The sequence below is a fragment of the Chiloscyllium punctatum genome, chromosome 17 (assembly GCF_047496795.1).
Source record: "Chiloscyllium punctatum isolate Juve2018m chromosome 17, sChiPun1.3, whole genome shotgun sequence".
Lineage (NCBI taxonomy): Eukaryota > Metazoa > Chordata > Chondrichthyes > Orectolobiformes > Hemiscylliidae > Chiloscyllium > Chiloscyllium punctatum.
Genome location: NC_092755.1, coordinates 31,892,765 through 31,913,813, shown reverse-complemented (window position 1 = coordinate 31,913,813; position 21,049 = coordinate 31,892,765). Strand labels below are relative to the sequence as shown.

The window sequence follows — 21,049 nt, the reverse complement described above, 5'->3', positions numbered from 1 at the left end:
TGCATCGACACTGGAGTTATCATATCACCAGCAATACCATAGAGCCATTAATAAAAGAAAATTACTGCGGATGCTGGGATCTGAAACCAAAAGAGAAAATGCTGGAAAATCTCAGCAGGTCTGGCACCATCTGCAAGGAGAGAAAAGAGCTGATGTTTCGAGTCTAACTGATTAAAGATAAAGATAAAAACAAAGGGGGAGTATTATGGAGCTGTTTCTACCACGCTGAGAGGAGGTGAGTCAAGGCTCCAGATGCAAAGGTGATAATGAGGAGAGGAAAAAGGTATTGAGAGAGTGGGGAGCGAGAGAAAGAGAGACAGTCAAGAAATAAGAGGTACAGAACAGTGGCAAAAAAAACACAACTAAAAAAGATAAATAAAATAATTGAAATAAAATTACCTGAAGTTGTTTGAATTCAACAACTTCAGACAATTTTACTTCGTTTTTTTATTTATCTTTTTTATCATTTCACCTGCACTATCATAGAGCCATTAGATGTGGACAGCACTGAAAACACAGTCTTCGGTCGCACTCGTCCATTCCGAACAGATATCCTCAACTCATCCAGTCGCGATTGCATGCACTTGACCCATTTCTCTCTCAACCCTTCCTATTCAAGTACACGTCCAGATTCCTTAACAGTATTGGAATTATACCATCCATCACCAGCTCGACTGGTAACTTATTCCAGAAACGCACCACCCTCTGCGTGCAGCCGTTGCCCCTCACTGCCTTTCGAATTCTCACCCTCCCACACCAGATTTATACCCTCTAGTTCTGAACTGCCCCACCTGAGCGAAAGGAACTTGTCTATTTACCCGATTCATTCCCCTCATGATTGAAAAACCTCCGTAAGATCAGCTCCCAGCCTCTGACGCGCCAGGCGAAATCGTGAGCGAGTGTTCAGCCTGTAAACGTTTGCACCTTTTCCATTTTCAAATGTAGATGGTAGCATGCTGTCTGAAGCAATCGTTTTAGCAGCTGACCTGTCGCTGACAAACTCTGCAGGAAGGCCTGATAACTTGCTGTCAAACGAAGATTGCATAAGCAACATGAGTCATTGAGCAAAACGTGCAATTGACTTCTAAGCTGTTGCTGACACCAAAGCAACTGCGTCGTTCGGGAGCAGAAAGAACCTCACTGATAGATTACAATTCCAATGCATTTGGCATAAGGTTCGTAGCAGTTAATCAGCAGCACATAACCCTGACTCCAAAGGTCTGTGAGTATCCAGAAGAACAGTGAGCGATCGTTGAAGGTACGGTTCTCCAGACGAAATTTGTCAACGTGAGAAGCTGCAGCTGAGCTGGTGGCGTTGCGATAGAAATTGCATGCGTCCGGACACTGTGCTTATTTTTAGATATCAGAGCAAATGGTTAACTCGAGTATGCGCGTTCGGAAAAGTAAATGTTTTTTTTGTTGAAAAGCTTTGCAACGAAAGGAAATACTTCAGAGTATCGTGCGATCGATGAGAAGCAGAAAATGCAGAGCAGCCGTGGTTGTGGGCACCGGCAATATAGGCATTTGCTCTCGCTGAGCTGCCAGCGTTAGCCGGTTCGCTCAGCTGGTTAGAGCGTGGTGCTAATAACGCCAAGGTCGTGGGTTCGATCCCCACACTGACCACATGCAGCGCTGGTGCGGGTGCTGTGTTTCCAAACGACGTGCTCCACCAAGCCGGAAGCGCCACCTTCGCAATAAAACATTTGACGGGGATAGACGCACGACTTGATCGCCTGACTGGGTGGATGTGTCGGCAGCAAAACAACCAGTCTCAGTTGTTTTCGCCAACAAATGCAAAACATTGTGCAGTATTAGGCAGACCTGGCACAGTCTCGGAGGAGAACCAGAGTTCAGGCTTCAATTCGTTCGTGTTATTTTCCTGGATCTCTGTTAATACTCGTCACACGACTTCCAGAGGCAATTCGTTCGCTTGCTCACCTCTCATGCATCGACACTGGAGTTATCATATCACCAGCAATACCATAGAGCCATTAATAAAAGAAAATTACTGCGGATGCTGGGATCTGAAACCAAAAGAGAAAATGCTGGAAAATCTCAGCAGGTCTGGCACCATCTGCAAGGAGAGAAAAGAGCTGACGTTTCGAGTCTAACTGATTAAAGATAAAGATAAAAACAAAGGGGGAGTATTATGGAGCTGTGTCTACCACGCTGAGAGGAGGTGAGTCAAGGCTCCAGATGCAAAGGTGATAATGAGGAGAGGAAAAAGGTATTGAGAGAGTGGGGAGCGAGAGAAAGAGAGACAGTCAAGAAATAAGAGGTACACAACAGTGGCAAAAAAACACAACTAAAAAAGATAAATAAAATAATTGAAATAAAATTACCTGAAGTTGTTTGAATTCAACAACTTCAGACAATTTTACTTCGTTTTTTTATTTATCTTTTTTATCATTTCACCTGCACTATCATAGAGCCATTAGATGTGGACAGCACTGAAAACACAGTCTTCGGTCGCACTCGTCCATTCCGAACAGATATCCTCAACTCATCCAGTCGCGATTGCATGCACTTGACCCATTTCTCTCTCAACCCTTCCTATTCAAGTACACGTCCAGATTCCTTAACAGTATTGGAATTATACCATCCATCACCAGCTCGACTGGTAACTTATTCCAGAAACGCACCACCCTCTGCGTGCAGCCGTTGCCCCTCACTGCCTTTCGAATTCTCACCCTCCCACACCAGATTTATACCCTCTAGTTCTGAACTGCCCCACCTGAGCGAAAGGAACTTGTCTATTTACCCGATTCATTCCCCTCATGATTGAAAAACCTCCGTAAGATCAGCTCCCAGCCTCTGACGCGCCAGGCGAAATCGTGAGCGAGTGTTCAGCCTGTAAACGTTTGCACCTTTTCCATTTTCAAATGTAGGGTGTAGCATGCTGTCTGAAGCAATCGTTTTAGCAGCTGACCTGTCGCTGACAAACTCTGCAGGAAGGCCTGATAACTTGCTGTCAAACGAAGATTGCATAAGCAACATGAGTCATTGAGCAAAACGTGCAATTGACTTCTAAGCTGTTGCTGACACCAAAGCAACTGCGTCGTTCGGGAGCAGAAAGAACCTCACTGATAGATTACAATTCCAATGCATTTGGCATAAGGTTCGTAGCAGTTAATCAGCAGCACATAACCCTGACTCCAAAGGTCTGTGAGTATCCAGAAGAACAGTGAGCGATCGTTGAAGGTACGGTTCTCCAGACGAAATTTGTCAACGTGAGAAGCTGCAGCTGAGCTGGTGGCGTTGCGATAGAAATTGCATGCGTCCGGACACTGTGCTTATTTTTAGATATCAGAGCAAATGGTTAACTCGAGTATGCGCGTTCGGAAAAGTAAATGTTTTTTTTTGTTGAAAAGCTTTGCAACGAAAGGAAATACTTCAGACTATCGTGCGATCGATGAGAAGCAGAAAATGCAGAGCAGCCGTGGTTGTGGGCACCGGCAATATAGGCATTTGCTCTCGCTGAGCTGCCAGCGTTGGCCGGTTCGCTCAGCTGGTTAGAGCGTGGTGCTAATAACGCCAAGGTCGTGGGTTCGATCCCCACACTGACCACATGCAGCGCTTGTGCGGTTGCTGTGTTTCCAAACGACGTGCTCCACCAAGCCGGAAGCGCCACCTTCGGCAATAAAACATTTGACAGGGAATTGACGCACGACTTGATCGCCTGACTGGGTGGATGTGTCGGCAGCAAAACAACCAGTCTCAGTTGTTTTCGCCAACAAATGCAAAACATTGTGCAGTATTAGGCAGACCTGGCACAGTCTCGGAGGAGAACCAGAGTTCAGGCTTCAATTCGTTCGTGTTATTTTCCTGGATCTCTGTTAATACTCGTCACACGACTTCCAGAGGCAATTCGTTCGCTTGCTCACCTCTCATGCATCGACACTGGAGTTATCATATCACCAGCAATACCATAGAGCCATTAATAAAAGAAAATTACTGCGGATGCTGGGATCTGAAACCAAAAGAGAAAATGCTGGAAAATCTCAGCAGGTCTGGCACCATCTGCAAGGAGAGAAAAGAGCTGACGTTTCGAGTCTAACTGATTAAACATAAAGATAAAAACAAAGGGGGAGTATTATGGAGCTGTTTCTACCACGCTGAGAGGAGGTGAGTCAAGGCTCCAGATGCAAAGGTGATAATGAGGAGAGGAAAAAGGTATTGAGAGAGTGGGGAGCGAGAGAAAGAGAGACAGTCAAGAAATAAGAGATACACAACAGTGGCAAAAAAACACAACTAAAAAAGATAAATAAAATAATTGAAATAAAATTACCTGAAGTTGTTTGAATTCAACAACTTCAGACAATTTTACTTCGTTTTTTTATTTATCTTTTTTATCATTTCACCTGCACTATCATAGAGCCATTAGATGTGGACAGCACTGAAAACACAGTCTTCGGTCGCACTCGTCCATTCCGAACAGATATCCTCAACTCATCCAGTCGCGATTGCATGCACTTGACCCATTTCTCTCTCAACCCTTCCTATTCAAGTACACGTCCAGATTCCTTAACAGTATTGGAATTATACCATCCATCACCAGCTCGACTGGTAACTTATTCCAGAAACGCACCACCCTCTGCGTGCAGCCGTTGCCCCTCACTGCCTTTCGAATTCTCACCCTCCCACACCAGATTTATACCCTCTAGTTCTGAACTGCCCCACCTGAGCGAAAGGAACTTGTCTATTTACCCGATTCATTCCCCTCATGATTGAAAAACCTCCGTAAGATCAGCTCCCAGCCTCTGACGCGCCAGGCGAAATCGTGAGCGAGTGTTCAGCCTGTATACGTTTGCACCTTTTCCATTTTCAAATGTAGGGTGTAGCATGCTGTCTGAAGCAATCGTTTTAGCAGCTGACCTGTCGCTGACAAACTCTGCAGGAAGGCCTGATAACTTGCTGTCAAACGAAGATTGCATAAGCAACATGAGTCATTGAGCAAAACGTGCAATTGACTTCTAAGCTGTTGCTGACACCAAAGCAACTGCGTCGTTCGGGAGCAGAAAGAACCTCACTGATAGATTACAATTCCAATGCATTTGGCATAAGGTTCGTAGCAGTTAATCAGCAGCACATAACCCTGACTCCAAAGGTCTGTGAGTATCCAGAAGAACAGTGAGCGATCGTTGAAGGTACGGTTCTCCAGACGAAATTTGTCAACGTGAGAAGCTGCAGCTGAGCTGGTGGCGTTGCGATTGAAATTGCATGCGTCCGGACATTGTGCTTATTTTTAGATATCAGAGCAAATGGTTAACTCGAGTATGCGCGTTCGGAAAAGTAAATGTTTTTTTTTGTTGAAAAGCTTTGCAACGAAAGGAAATACTTCAGACTATCGTGCGATCGATGAGAAGCAGAAAATGCAGAGCAGCCGTGGTTGTGGGCACCGGCAATATAGGCATTTGCTCTCGCTGAGCTGCCAGCGTTGGTCGGTTAGCTCAGCTGGTTAGAGCGTGGTGCTAATAACGCCAAGGTCGTGGGTTCGATCCCCACACTGACCACATGCAGCGCTTGTGCGGTTGCTGTGTTTCCAAACGACGTGCTCCACCAAGCCGGAAGCGCCACCTTCGCAATAAAACATTTGACGGGGATAGAAGCAGGACTTGATCGCCTGACTGGGTGGATGTGTCGGCAGCAAAACAACCAGTCTCAGTTGTTTTCGCCAACAAATGCAAAACATTGTGCAGTATTAGGCAGACCTGGCACAGTCTCGGAGGAGAACCAGAGTTCAGGCTTCAATTCGTTCGTGTTATTTTCCTGGATCTCTGTTAATACTCGTCACACGACTTCCAGAGGCAATTCGTTCGCTTGCTCACCTCTCATGCATCGACACTGGAGTTATCATATCACCAGCAATACCATAGAGCCATTAATAAAAGCAAATTACTGCGGATGCTGGGATCTGAAACCAAAAGAGAAAATGCTGGAAAATCTCAGCAGGTCTGGCACCATCTGCAAGGAGAGAAAAGAGCTGATGTTTCGAGTCTAACTGATTAAAGATAAAGATAAAAACAAAGGGGGAGTATTATGGAGCTGTTTCTACCACGCTGAGAGGAGGTGAGTCAAGGCTCCAGATGCAAAGGTGATAATGAGGAGAGGAAAAAGGTATTGAGAGAGTGGGGAGCGAGAGAAAGAGAGACAGTCAAGAAATAAGAGGTACAGAACAGTGGCAAAAAAACACAACTAAAAAAGATAAATAAAATAATTGAAATAAAATTACCTGAAGTTGTTTGAATTCAACAACTTCAGACAATTTTACTTCGTTTTTTTATTTATCTTTTTTATCATTTCACCTGCACTATCATAGAGCCATTAGATGTGGACAGCACTGAAAACACAGTCTTCGGTCGCACTCGTCCATTCCGAACAGATATCCTCAACTCATCCAGTCGCGATTGCATGCACTTGACCCATTTCTCTCTCAACCCTTCCTATTCAAGTACACGTCCAGATTCCTTAACAGTATTGGAATTATACCATCCATCACCAGCTCGACTGGTAACTTATTCCAGAAACGCACCACCCTCTGCGTGCAGCCGTTGCCCCTCACTGCCTTTCGAATTCTCACCCTCCCACACCAGATTTATACCCTCTAGTTCTGAACTGCCCCACCTGAGCGAAAGGAACTTGTCTATTTACCCGATTCATTCCCCTCATGATTGAAAAACCTCCGTAAGATCAGCTCCCAGCCTCTGACGCGCCAGGCGAAATCGTGAGCGAGTGTTCAGCCTGTAAACGTTTGCACCTTTTCCATTTTCAAATGTAGGGTGTAGCATGCTGTCTGAAGCAATCGTTTTAGCAGCTGACCTGTCGCTGACAAACTCTGCAGGAAGGCCTGATAACTTGCTGTCAAACGAAGATTGCATAAGCAACATGAGTCATTGAGCAAAACGTGCAATTGACTTCTAAGCTGTTGCTGACACCAAAGCAACTGCGTCGTTCGGGAGCAGAAAGAACCTCACTGATAGATTACAATTCCAATGCATTTGGCATAAGGTTCGTAGCAGTTAATCAGCAGCACATAACCCTGACTCCAAAGGTCTGTGAGTATCCAGAAGAACAGTGAGCGATCGTTGAAGGTACGGTTCTCCAGACGAAATTTGTCAACGTGAGAAGCTGCAGCTGAGCTGGTGGCGTTGCGATAGAAATTGCATGCGTCCGGACACTGTGCTTATTTTTAGATATCAGAGCAAATGGTTAACTCGAGTATGCGCGTTCGGAAAAGTAAATGTTTTTTTTTGTTGAAAAGCTTTGCAACGAAAGGAAATACTTCAGACTATCGTGCGATCGATGAGAAGCAGAAAATGCAGAGCAGCCGTGGTTGTGGGCACCGGCAATATAGGCATTTGCTCTCGCTGAGCTGCCAGCGTTGGCCGGTTCGCTCAGCTGGTTAGAGCGTGGTGCTAATAACGCCAAGGTCGTGGGTTCGATCCCCACACTGACCACATGCAGCGCTTGTGCGGTTGCTGTGTTTCCAAACGACGTGCTCCACCAAGCCGGAAGCGCCACCTTCGGCAATAAAACATTTGACAGGGAATTGACGCACGACTTGATCGACTGACTGGGTGGATGTGTCGGCAGCAAAACAACCAGTCTCAGTTGTGTTGGCCAACAAATGAAAAACATTGTGCAGTATTAGGCAGACCTGGCACAGTCTCGGAGGAGAACCAGAGTTCAGGCTTCAATTCGTTCGTGTTATTTTCCTGGATCTCTGTTAATACTCGTCACACGACTTCCAGAGGCAATTCGTTCGCTTGCTCACCTCTCATGCATCGACACTGGAGTTATCATATCACCAGCAATACCATAGAGCCATTAATAAAAGCAAATTACTGCGGATGCTGGGATCTGAAACCAAAAGAGAAAATGCTGGAAAATCTCAGCAGGTCTGGCACCATCTGCAAGGAGAGAAAAGAGCTGACGTTTCGAGTCTAACTGATTAAAGATAAAGATAAAAACAAAGGGGGAGTATTATGGAGCTGTTTCTACCACGCTGAGAGGAGGTGAGTCAAGGCTCCAGATGCAAAGGTGATAATGAGGAGAGGAAAAAGGTATTGAGAGAGTGGGGAGCGAGAGAAAGAGAGACAGTCAAGAAATAAGAGGTACAGAACAGTGGCAAAAAAAACACAACTAAAAAAGATAAATAAAATAATTGAAATAAAATTACCTGAAGTTGTTTGAATTCAACAACTTCAGACAATTTTACTTCGTTTTTTTATTTATCTTTTTTAACATTTCACCTGCACTATCATAGAGCCATTAGATGTGGACAGCACTGAAAACACAGTCTTCGGTCGCACTCGTCCATTCCGAACAGATATCCTCAACTCATCCAGTCGCGATTGCATGCACTTGACCCATTTCTCTCTCAACCCTTCTTATTCAAGTACACGTCCAGATTCCTTAACAGTATTGGAATTATACCATCCATCACCAGCTCGACTGGTAACTTATTCCAGAAACGCACCACCCTCTGCGTGCAGCCGTTGCCCCTCACTGCCTTTCGAATTCTCACCCTCCCACACCAGATTTATACCCTCTAGTTCTGAACTGCCCCACCTGAGCGAAAGGAACTTGTCTATTTACCCGATTCATTCCCCTCATGATTGAAAAACCTCCGTAAGATCAGCTCCCAGCCTCTGACGCGCCAGGCGAAATCGTGAGCGAGTGTTCAGCCTGTAAACGTTTGCACCTTTTCCATTTTCAAATGTAGGGTGTAGCATGCTGTCTGAAGCAATCGTTTTAGCAGCTGACCTGTCGCTGACAAACTCTGCAGGAAGGCCTGATAACTTGCTGTCAAACGAAGATTGCATAAGCAACATGAGTCATTGAGCAAAACGTGCAATTGACTTCTAAGCTGTTGCTGACACCAAAGCAACTGCGTCGTTCGGGAGCAGAAAGAACCTCACTGATAGATTACAATTCCAATGCATTTGGCATAAGGTTCGTAGCAGTTAATCAGCAGCACATAACCCTGACTCCAAAGGTCTGTGAGTATCCAGAAGAACAGTGAGCGATCGTTGAAGGTACGGTTCTCCAGACGAAATTTGTCAACGTGAGAAGCTGCAGCTGAGCTGGTGGCGTTGCGATAGAAATTGCATGCGTCCGGACACTGTGCTTATTTTTAGATATCAGAGCAAATGGTTAACTCGAGTATGCGCGTTCGGAAAAGTAAATGTTTTTTTTTGTTGAAAAGCTTTGCAACGAAAGGAAATACTTCAGACTATCGTGCGATCGATGAGAAGCAGAAAATGCAGAGCAGCCGTGGTTGTGGGCACCGGCAATATAGGCATTTGCTCTCGCTGAGCTGCCAGCGTTGGCCGGTTCGCTCAGCTGGTTAGAGCGTGGTGCTAATAACGCCAAGGTCGTGGGTTCGATCCACTCACTGACCACATGCAGCGCTTGTGCGGTTGCTGTGTTTCCAAACGACGTGCTCCACCAAGCCGGAAGCGCCACCTTCGGCAATAAAACATTTGACAGGGAATTGACGCACGACTTGATCGCCTGACTGGGTGGATGTGTCGGCAGCAAAACAACCAGTCTCAGTTGTTTTGGCCAACAAATGCAAAACATTGTGCAGTATTAGGCAGACCTGGCACAGTCTCGGAGGAGAACCAGAGTTCAGGCTTCAATTCGTTCGTGTTATTTTCCTGGATCTCTGTTAATACTCGTCACACGACTTCCAGAGGCAATTCGTTCGCTTGCTCACCTCTCATGCATCGACACTGGAGTTATCATATCACCAGCAATACCATAGAGCCATTAATAAAAGCAAATTACTGCGGATGCTGGGATCTGAAACCAAAAGAGAAAATGCTGGAAAATCTCAGCAGGTCTGGCACCATCTGCAAGGAGAGAAAAGAGCTGATGTTTCGAGTCTAACTGATTAAAGATAAAGATAAAAACAAAGGGGGAGTATTATGGAGCTGTTTCTACCACGCTGAGAGGAGGTGAGTCAAGGCTCCAGATGCAAAGGTGATAATGACAGTGCATGGAGAGATTAAAGGGAGATTAAGAGGCGTGAATGACCCAGGCTGAAGCCAGCGCTATGTGACAAAATAAGTGAGGGATGGGTGAAGCAGAGACAAAATGGAAAACAGGGGAGAAGGGTAGCAAAGCGGGAAGAGGAGAGGCAAAAGGTATTGAGAGAGTGGGGAGCGAGAGAAAGAGAGACAGTCAAGAAATAAGAGATACACAACAGTGGCAAAAAAAACACAACTAAAAAAGATAAATAAAATAATTGAAATAAAATTATCTGAAGTTGTTTGAATTCAACAACTTCAGACAATTTTACTTCGTTTTTTTATTTATCTTTTTTAACATTTCACCTGCACTATCATAGAGCCATTAGATGTGGACAGCACTGAAAACACAGTCTTCGGTCGCACTCGTCCATTCCGAACAGATATCCTCAACTCATCCAGTCGCGATTGCATGCACTTGACCCATTTCTCTCTCAACCCTTCCTATTCAAGTACACGTCCAGATTCCTTAACAGTATTGGAATTATACCATCCATCACCAGCTCGACTGGTAACTTATTCCAGAAACGCACCACCCTCTGCGTGCAGCCGTTGCCCCTCACTGCCTTTCGAATTCTCACCCTCCCACACCAGATTTATACCCTCTAGTTCTGAACTGCCCCACCTGAGCGAAAGGAACTTGTCTATTTACCCGATTCATTCCCCTCATGATTGAAAAACCTCCGTAAGATCAGCTCCCAGCCTCTGACGCGCCAGGCGAAATCGTGAGCGAGTGTTCAGCCTGTAAACGTTTGCACCTTTTCCATTTTCAAATGTAGGGTGTAGCATGCTGTCTGAAGCAATCGTTTTAGCAGCTGACCTGTCGCTGACAAACTCTGCAGGAAGGCCTGATAACTTGCTGTCAAACGAAGATTGCATAAGCAACATGAGTCATTGAGCAAAACGTGCAATTGACTTCTAAGCTGTTGCTGACACCAAAGCAACTGCGTCGTTCGGGAGCAGAAAGAACCTCACTGATAGATTACAATTCCAATGCATTTGGCATAAGGTTCGTAGCAGTTAATCAGCAGCACATAACCCTGACTCCAAAGGTCTGTGAGTATCCAGAAGAACAGTGAGCGATCGTTGAAGGTACGGTTCTCCAGACGAAATTTGTCAACGTGAGAAGCTGCAGCTGAGCTGGTGGCGTTGCGATTGAAATTGCATGCGTCCGGACATTGTGCTTATTTTTAGATATCAGAGCAAATGGTTAACTCGAGTATGCGCGTTCGGAAAAGTAAATGTTTTTTTTTGTTGAAAAGCTTTGCAACGAAAGGAAATACTTCAGACTATCGTGCGATCGATGAGAAGCAGAAAATGCAGAGCAGCCGTGGTTGTGGGCACCGGCAATATAGGCATTTGCTCTCGCTGAGCTGCCAGCGTTAGCCGGTTCGCTCAGCTGGTTAGAGCGTGGTGCTAATAACGCCAAGGTCGTGGGTTCGATCCCCACACTGACCACATGCAGCGCTGGTGCGGTTGCTGTGTTTCCAAACGACGTGCTCCACCAAGCCGGAAGCGCCACCTTCGCAATAAAACATTTGACGGGGATAGACGCAGGACTTGATCGCCTGACTGGGTGGATGTGTCGGCAGCAAAACAACCAGTCTCAGTTGTTTTCGCCAACAAATGCAAAACATTGTGCAGTATTAGGCAGACCTGGCACAGTCTCGGAGGAGAACCAGAGTTCAGGCTTCAATTCGTTCGTGTTATTTTCCTGGATCTCTGTTAATACTCGTCACACGACTTCCAGAGGCAATTCGTTCGCTTGCTCACCTCTCATGCATCGACACTGGAGTTATCATATCACCAGCAATACCATAGAGCCATTAATAAAAGAAAATTACTGCGGATGCTGGGATCTGAAACCAAAAGAGAAAATGCTGGAAAATCTCAGCAGGTCTGGCACCATCTGCAAGGAGAGAAAAGAGCTGACGTTTCGAGTCTAACTGATTAAAGATAAAGATAAAAACAAAGGGGGAGTATTATGGAGCTGTGTCTACCACGCTGAGAGGAGGTGAGTCAAGGCTCCAGATGCAAAGGTGATAATGAGGAGAGGAAAAAGGTATTGAGAGAGTGGGGAGCGAGAGAAAGAGAGACAGTCAAGAAATAAGAGGTACACAACAGTGGCAAAAAAACACAACTAAAAAAGATAAATAAAATAATTGAAATAAAATTACCTGAAGTTGTTTGAATTCAACAACTTCAGACAATTTTACTTCGTTTTTTTATTTATCTTTTTTATCATTTCACCTGCACTATCATAGAGCCATTAGATGTGGACAGCACTGAAAACACAGTCTTCGGTCGCACTCGTCCATTCCGAACAGATATCCTCAACTCATCCAGTCGCGATTGCATGCACTTGACCCATTTCTCTCTCAACCCTTCCTATTCAAGTACACGTCCAGATTCCTTAACAGTATTGGAATTATACCATCCATCACCAGCTCGACTGGTAACTTATTCCAGAAACGCACCACCCTCTGCGTGCAGCCGTTGCCCCTCACTGCCTTTCGAATTCTCACCCTCCCACACCAGATTTATACCCTCTAGTTCTGAACTGCCCCACCTGAGCGAAAGGAACTTGTCTATTTACCCGATTCATTCCCCTCATGATTGAAAAACCTCCGTAAGATCAGCTCCCAGCCTCTGACGCGCCAGGCGAAATCGTGAGCGAGTGTTCAGCCTGTAAACGTTTGCACCTTTTCCATTTTCAAATGTAGGGTGTAGCATGCTGTCTGAAGCAATCGTTTTAGCAGCTGACCTGTCGCTGACAAACTCTGCAGGAAGGCCTGATAACTTGCTGTCAAACGAAGATTGCATAAGCAACATGAGTCATTGAGCAAAACGTGCAATTGACTTCTAAGCTGTTGCTGACACCAAAGCAACTGCGTCGTTCGGGAGCAGAAAGAACCTCACTGATAGATTACAATTCCAATGCATTTGGCATAAGGTTCGTAGCAGTTAATCAGCAGCACATAACCCTGACTCCAAAGGTCTGTGAGTATCCAGAAGAACAGTGAGCGATCGTTGAAGGTACGGTTCTCCAGACGAAATTTGTCAACGTGAGAAGCTGCAGCTGCGCTGGTGGCGTTGCGATAGAAATTGCATGCGTCCGGACACTGTGCTTATTTTTAGATATCAGAGCAAATGGTTAACTCGAGTATGCGCGTTCGGAAAAGTAAATGTTTTTTTTTGTTGAAAAGCTTTGCAACGAAAGGAAATACTTCAGACTATCGTGCGATCGATGAGAAGCAGAAAATGCAGAGCAGCCGTGGTTGTGGGCACCGGCAATATAGGCATTTGCTCTCGCTGAGCTGCCAGCGTTGGCCGGTTCGCTCAGCTGGTTAGAGCGTGGTGCTAATAACGCCAAGGTCGTGGGTTCGATCCCCACACTGACCACATGCAGCGCTTGTGCGGTTGCTGTGTTTCCAAACGACGTGCTCCACCAAGCCGGAAGCGCCACCTTCGGCAATAAAACATTTGACAGGGAATTGACGCACGACTTGATCGCCTGACTGGGTGGATGTGTCGGCAGCAAAACAACCAGTCTCAGTTGTTTTCGCCAACAAATGCAAAACATTGTGCAGTATTAGGCAGACCTGGCACAGTCTCGGAGGAGAACCAGAGTTCAGGCTTCAATTCGTTCGTGTTATTTTCCTGGATCTCTGTTAATACTCGTCACACGACTTCCAGAGGCAATTCGTTCGCTTGCTCACCTCTCATGCATCGACACTGGAGTTATCATATCACCAGCAATACCATAGAGCCATTAATAAAAGAAAATTACTGCGGATGCTGGGATCTGAAACCAAAAGAGAAAATGCTGGAAAATCTCAGCAGGTCTGGCACCATCTGCAAGGAGAGAAAAGAGCTGACGTTTCGAGTCTAACTGATTAAACATAAAGATAAAAACAAAGGGGGAGTATTATGGAGCTGTTTCTACCACGCTGAGAGGAGGTGAGTCAAGGCTCCAGATGCAAAGGTGATAATGAGGAGAGGAAAAAGGTATTGAGAGAGTGGGGAGCGAGAGAAAGAGAGACAGTCAAGAAATAAGAGATACACAACAGTGGCAAAAAAACACAACTAAAAAAGATAAATAAAATAATTGAAATAAAATTACCTGAAGTTGTTTGAATTCAACAACTTCAAACAATTTTACTTCGTTTTTTTATTTATCTTTTTTATCATTTCACCTGCACTATCATAGAGCCATTAGATGTGGACAGCACTGAAAACACAGTCTTCGGTCGCACTCGTCCATTCCGAACAGATATCCTCAACTCATCCAGTCGCGATTGCATGCACTTGACCCATTTCTCTCTCAACCCTTCCTATTCAAGTACACGTCCAGATTCCTTAACAGTATTGGAATTATACCATCCATCACCAGCTCGACTGGTAACTTATTCCAGAAACGCACCACCCTCTGCGTGCAGCCGTTGCCCCTCACTGCCTTTCGAATTCTCACCCTCCCACACCAGATTTATACCCTCTAGTTCTGAACTGCCCCACCTGAGCGAAAGGAACTTGTCTATTTACCCGATTCATTCCCCTCATGATTGAAAAACCTCCGTAAGATCAGCTCCCAGCCTCTGACGCGCCAGGCGAAATCGTGAGCGAGTGTTCAGCCTGTATACGTTTGCACCTTTTCCATTTTCAAATGTAGGGTGTAGCATGCTGTCTGAAGCAATCGTTTTAGCAGCTGACCTGTCGCTGACAAACTCTGCAGGAAGGCCTGATAACTTGCTGTCAAACGAAGATTGCATAAGCAACATGAGTCATTGAGCAAAACGTGCAATTGACTTCTAAGCTGTTGCTGACACCAAAGCAACTGCGTCGTTCGGGAGCAGAAAGAACCTCACTGATAGATTACAATTCCAATGCATTTGGCATAAGGTTCGTAGCAGTTAATCAGCAGCACATAACCCTGACTCCAAAGGTCTGTGAGTATCCAGAAGAACAGTGAGCGATCGTTGAAGGTACGGTTCTCCAGACGAAATTTGTCAACGTGAGAAGCTGCAGCTGAGCTGGTGGCGTTGCGATTGAAATTGCATGCGTCCGGACATTGTGCTTATTTTTAGATATCAGAGCAAATGGTTAACTCGAGTATGCGCGTTCGGAAAAGTAAATGTTTTTTTTTGTTGAAAAGCTTTGCAACGAAAGGAAATACTTCAGACTATCGTGCGATCGATGAGAAGCAGAAAATGCAGAGCAGCCGTGGTTGTGGGCACCGGCAATATAGGCATTTGCTCTCGCTGAGCTGCCAGCGTTGGTCGGTTAGCTCAGCTGGTTAGAGCGTGGTGCTAATAACGCCAAGGTCGTGGGTTCGATCCCCACACTGACCACATGCAGCGCTTGTGCGGTTGCTGTGTTTCCAAACGACGTGCTCCACCAAGCCGGAAGCGCCACCTTCGCAATAAAACATTTGACGGGGATAGAAGCAGGACTTGATCGCCTGACTGGGTGGATGTGTCGGCAGCAAAACAACCAGTCTCAGTTGTTTTCGCCAACAAATGCAAAACATTGTGCAGTATTAGGCAGACCTGGCACAGTCTCGGAGGAGAACCAGAGTTCAGGCTTCAATTCGTTCGTGTTATTTTCCTGGATCTCTGTTAATACTCGTCACACGACTTCCAGAGGCAATTCGTTCGCTTGCTCACCTCTCATGCATCGACACTGGAGTTATCATATCACCAGCAATACCATAGAGCCATTAATAAAAGAAAATTACTGCGGATGCTGGGATCTGAAACCAAAAGAGAAAATGCTGGAAAATCTCAGCAGGTCTGGCACCATCTGCAAGGAGAGAAAAGAGCTGATGTTTCGAGTCTAACTGATTAAAGATAAAGATAAAAACAAAGGGGGAGTATTATGGAGCTGTTTCTACCACGCTGAGAGGAGGTGAGTCAAGGCTCCAGATGCAAAGGTGATAATGAGGAGAGGAAAAAGGTATTGAGAGAGTGGGGAGCGAGAGAAAGAGAGACAGTCAAGAAATAAGAGGTACAGAACAGTGGCAAAAAACACAACTAAAAAAGATAAATAAAATAATTGAAATAAAATTACCTGAAGTTGTTTGAATTCAACAACTTCAGACAATTTTACTTCGTTTTTTTATTTATCTTTTTTATCATTTCACCTGCACTATCATAGAGCCATTAGATGTGGACAGCACTGAAAACACAGTCTTCGGTCGCACTCGTCCATTCCGAACAGATATCCTCAACTCATCCAGTCGCGATTGCATGCACTTGACCCATTTCTCTCTCAACCCTTCCTATTCAAGTACACGTCCAGATTCCTTAACAGTATTGGAATTATACCATCCATCACCAGCTCGACTGGTAACTTATTCCAGAAACGCACCACCCTCTGCGTGCAGCCGTTGCCCCTCACTGCCTTTCGAATTCTCACCCTCCCACACCAGATTTATACCCTCTAGTTCTGAACTGCCCCACCTGAGCGAAAGGAACTTGTCTATTTACCCGATTCATTCCCCTCATGATTGAAAAACCTCCGTAAGATCAGCTCCCAGCCTCTGACGCGCCAGGCGAAATCGTGAGCGAGTGTTCAGCCTGTAAACGTTTGCACCTTTTCCATTTTCAAATGTAGGGTGTAGCATGCTGTCTGAAGCAATCGTTTTAGCAGCTGACCTGTCGCTGACAAACTCTGCAGGAAGGCCTGATAACTTGCTGTCAAACGAAGATTGCATAAGCAACATGAGTCATTGAGCAAAACGTGCAATTGACTTCTAAGCTGTTGCTGACACCAAAGCAACTGCGTCGTTCGGGAGCAGAAAGAACCTCACTGATAGATTACAATTCCAATGCATTTGGCATAAGGTTCGTAGCAGTTAATCAGCAGCACATAACCCTGACTCCAAAGGTCTGTGAGTATCCAGAAGAACAGTGAGCGATCGTTGAAGGTACGGTTCTCCAGACGAAATTTGTCAACGTGAGAAGCTGCAGCTGAGCTGGTGGCGTTGCGATAGAAATTGCATGCGTCCGGACACTGTGCTTATTTTTAGATATCAGAGCAAATGGTTAACTCGAGTATGCGCGTTCGGAAAAGTAAATGTTTTTTTTTGTTGAAAAGCTTTGCAACGAAAGGAAATACTTCAGACTATCGTGCGATCGATGAGAAGCAGAAAATGCAGAGCAGCCGTGGTTGTGGGCACCGGCAATATAGGCATTTGCTCTCGCTGAGCTGCCAGCGTTGGTCGGTTAGCTCAGCTGGTTAGAGCGTGGTGCTAATAACGCCAAGGTCGTGGGTTCGATCCACTCACTGACCACATGCAGCGCTTGTGCGGTTGCTGTGTTTCCAAACGACGTGCTCCACCAAGCCGGAAGCGCCACCTTCGGCAATAAAACATTTGACAGGGAATTGACGCACGACTTGATCGCCTGACTGGGTGGATGTGTCGGCAGCAAAACAACCAGTCTCAGTTGTTTTGGCCAACAAATGCAAAACATTGTGCAGTATTAGGCAGACCTGGCACAGTCTCGGAGGAGAACCAGAGTTCAGGCTTCAATTCGTTCGTGTTATTTTCCTGGATCTCTGTTAATACTCGTCACACGACTTCCAGAGGCAATTCGTTCGCTTGCTCACCTCTCATGCATCGACACTGGAGTTATCATATCACCAGCAATACCATAGAGCCATTAATAAAAGCAAATTACTGCGGATGCTGGGATCTGAAACCAAAAGAGAAAATGCTGGAAAATCTCAGCAGGTCTGGCACCATCTGCAAGGAGAGAAAAGAGCTGATGTTTCGAGTCTAACTGATTAAAGATAAAGATAAAAACAAAGGGGGAGTATTATGGAGCTGTTTCTACCACGCTGAGAGGAGGTGAGTCAAGGCTCCAGATGCAAAGGTGATAATGAGGAGAGGAAAAAGGTATTGAGAGAGTGGGGAGCGAGAGAAAGAGAGACAGTCAAGAAATAAGAGGTACAGAACAGTGGCAAAAAAACACAACTAAAAAAGATAAATAAAATAATTGAAATAAAATTACCTGAAGTTGTTTGAATTCAACAACTTCAGACAATTTTACTTCGTTTTTTTATTTATCTTTTTTATCATTTCACCTGCACTATCATAGAGCCATTAGATGTGGACAGCACTGAAAACACAGTCTTCGGTCGCACTCGTCCATTCCGAACAGATATCCTCAACTCATCCAGTCGCGATTGCATGCACTTGACCCATTTCTCTCTCAACCCTTCCTATTCAAGTACACGTCCAGATTCCTTAACAGTATTGGAATTATACCATCCATCACCAGCTCGACTGGTAACTTATTCCAGAAACGCACCACCCTCTGCGTGCAGCCGTTGCCCCTCACTGCCTTTCGAATTCTCACCCTCCCACACCAGATTTATACCCTCTAGTTCTGAACTGCCCCACCTGAGCGAAAGGAACTTGTCTATTTACCCGATTCATTCCCCTCATGATTGAAAAACCTCCGTAAGATCAGCTCCCAGCCTCTGACGCGCCAGGCGAAATCGTGAGCGAGTGTTCAGCCTGTAAACGTTTGCACCTTTTCCATTTTCAAATGTAGGGTGTAGCATGCTGTCTGAAGCAATCGTTTTAGCAGCTGACCTGTCGCTGACAAACTCTGCAGGAAGGCCTGATAACTTGCTGTCAAACGAAGATTGCATAAGCAACATGAGTCATTGAGCAAAACGTGCAATTGACTTCTAAGCTGTTGCTGACACCAAAGCAACTGCGTCGTTCGGGAGCAGAAAGAACCTCACTGATAGATTACAATTCCAATGCATTTGGCATAAGGTTCGTAGCAGTTAATCAGCAGCACATAACCCTGACTCCAAAGGTCTGTGAGTATCCAGAAGAACAGTGAGCGATCGTTGAAGGTACGGTTCTCCAGACGAAATTTGTCAACGTGAGAAGCTGCAGCTGAGCTGGTGGCGTTGCGATAGAAATTGCATGCGTCCGGACACTGTGCTTATTTTTAGATATCAGAGCAAATGGTTAACTCGAGTATGCGCGTTCGGAAAAGTAAATGTTTTTTTTTGTTGAAAAGCTTTGCAACGAAAGGAAATACTTCAGACTATCGTGCGATCGATGAGAAGCAGAAAATGCAGAGCAGCCGTGGTTGTGGGCACCGGCAATATAGGCATTTGCTCTCGCTGAGCTGCCAGCGTTGGCCGGTTCGCTCAGCTGGTTAGAGCGTGGTGCTAATAACGCCAAGGTCGTGCGTTCGATCCCCACACTGACCACATGCAGCGCTTGTGCGGTTGCTGTGTTACCAAAAGACGTGCTCCACCAAGCCGGAAGCGCCACCTTCGGCAATAAAACATTTGACAGGGAATTGACGCACGACTTGATCGACTGACTGGGTGGATGTGTCGGCAGCAAAACAACCAGTCTCAGTTGTTTTCGCCAACAAATGCAAAACATTGTGCAGTATTAGGCAGACCTGGCACAGTCTCGGAGGAGAACCAGAGTTCAGGCTTCAATTCGTTCGTGCTATTTTCCTGGATCTCTGTTAATACTCGTCACACGACTTCCAGAGGCAATTCGTTCGCTTGCTCACCTCTCATGCATCGACACTGGAGTTATCATATCACCAGCAATACCATAGAGCCATTAATAAAAGCAAATTACTGCGGATGCTGGGATCTGAAACCAAAAGAGAAAATGCTGGAAAATCTCAGCAGGTCTGGCACCATCTGCAAGGAGAGAAAAGAGCTGACGTTTCGAGTCTAACTGATTAAAGATAAAGATAAAAACAAAGGGGGAGTATTATGGAGCTGTTTCTACCACGCTGAGAGGAGGTGAGTCAAGGCTCCAGATGCAAAGGTGATAATGAGGAGAGGAAAAAGGTATTGAGAGAGTGGGGAGCGAGAGAAAGAGAGACAGTCAAGAAATAAGAGGTACAGAACAGTGGCAAAAAACACAACTAAAAAAGATAAATAAAATAATTGAAATAAAATTACCTGAAGTTGTTTGAATTCAACAACTTCAGACAATTTTACTTCGTTTTTTTATTTATCTTTTTTATCATTTCACCTGCACTATCATAGAGCCATTAGATGTGGACAGCACTGAAAACACAGTCTTCGGTCGCACTCGTCCATTCCGAACAGATATCCTCAACTCATCCAGTCGCGATTGCATGCACTTGACCCATTTCTCTCTCAACCCTTCCTATTCAAGTACACGTCCAGATTCCTTAACAGTATTGGAATTATACCATCCATCACCAGCTCGACTGGTAACTTATTCCAGAAACGCACCACCCTCTGCGTGCAGCCGTTGCCCCTCACTGCCTTTCGAATTCTCACCCTCCCACACCAGATTTATACCCTCTAGTTCTGAACTGCCCCACCTGAGCGAAAGGAACTTGTCTATTTACCCGATTCATTCCCCTCATGATTGAAAAACCTCCGTAAGATCAGCTCCCAGCCTCTGACGCGCCAGGCGAAATCGTGAGCGAGTGTTCAGCCTGTAAACGTTTGCACCTTTTCCATTTTCAAATGTAGGGTGTAGCATGCTGTCTGAAGCAATCGTTTTAGCAGCTGACCTGTCGCTGACAAACTCTGCAGGAAGGCCTGATAACTTGCTGTCAAACGAAGATTGCATAAGCAACATGAGTCATTGAGCAAAACGTGCAATTGACTTCTAAGCTGTTGCTGACACCAAAGCAACTGCGTCGTTCGGGAGCAGAAAGAACCTCACTGATAGATTACAATTCCAATGCATTTGGCATAAGGTTCGTAGCAGTTAATCAGCAGCACATAACCCTGACTCCAAAGGTCTGTGAGTATCCAGAAGAACAGTGAGCGATCGTTGAAGGTACGGTTCTCCAGACGAAATTTGTCAACGTGAGAAGCTGCAGCTGAGCTGGTGGCGTTGCGATAGAAATTGCATGCGTCCGGACACTGTGCTTATTTTTAGATATCAGAGCAAATGGTTAACTCGAGTATGCGCGTTCGGAAAAGTAAATGTTTTTTTTTGTTGAAAAGCTTTGCAACGAAAGGAAATACTTCAGACT

General features: G+C 45.4%; 6 non-coding genes across 6 annotated transcripts; all 6 read left to right on the top strand.

The window, feature by feature from the left end:
- The first annotated feature begins 3,493 nt into the window (after positions 1 to 3,493).
- Positions 3,494 to 3,567, top strand: trnai-aau (transfer RNA isoleucine (anticodon AAU)). The gene has a single exon. It is a non-coding gene; the product is annotated as a tRNA-Ile (tRNA).
- Positions 3,568 to 5,439: 1,872 nt separating this feature from the next.
- Positions 5,440 to 5,513, top strand: trnai-aau (transfer RNA isoleucine (anticodon AAU)). The gene has a single exon. It is a non-coding gene; the product is annotated as a tRNA-Ile (tRNA).
- Positions 5,514 to 7,383: 1,870 nt separating this feature from the next.
- On the top strand, positions 7,384 to 7,457 carry trnai-aau (transfer RNA isoleucine (anticodon AAU)). Its single transcript has one exon. It is a non-coding gene; the product is annotated as a tRNA-Ile (tRNA).
- Positions 7,458 to 13,362: 5,905 nt separating this feature from the next.
- trnai-aau (transfer RNA isoleucine (anticodon AAU)) lies at positions 13,363 to 13,436 on the top strand. The gene has a single exon. It is a non-coding gene; the product is annotated as a tRNA-Ile (tRNA).
- Positions 13,437 to 15,308: 1,872 nt separating this feature from the next.
- Positions 15,309 to 15,382, top strand: trnai-aau (transfer RNA isoleucine (anticodon AAU)). The gene has a single exon. It is a non-coding gene; the product is annotated as a tRNA-Ile (tRNA).
- Positions 15,383 to 17,251: 1,869 nt separating this feature from the next.
- Positions 17,252 to 17,325, top strand: trnai-aau (transfer RNA isoleucine (anticodon AAU)). The gene has a single exon. It is a non-coding gene; the product is annotated as a tRNA-Ile (tRNA).
- Positions 17,326 to 21,049: the final 3,724 nt, after the last annotated feature.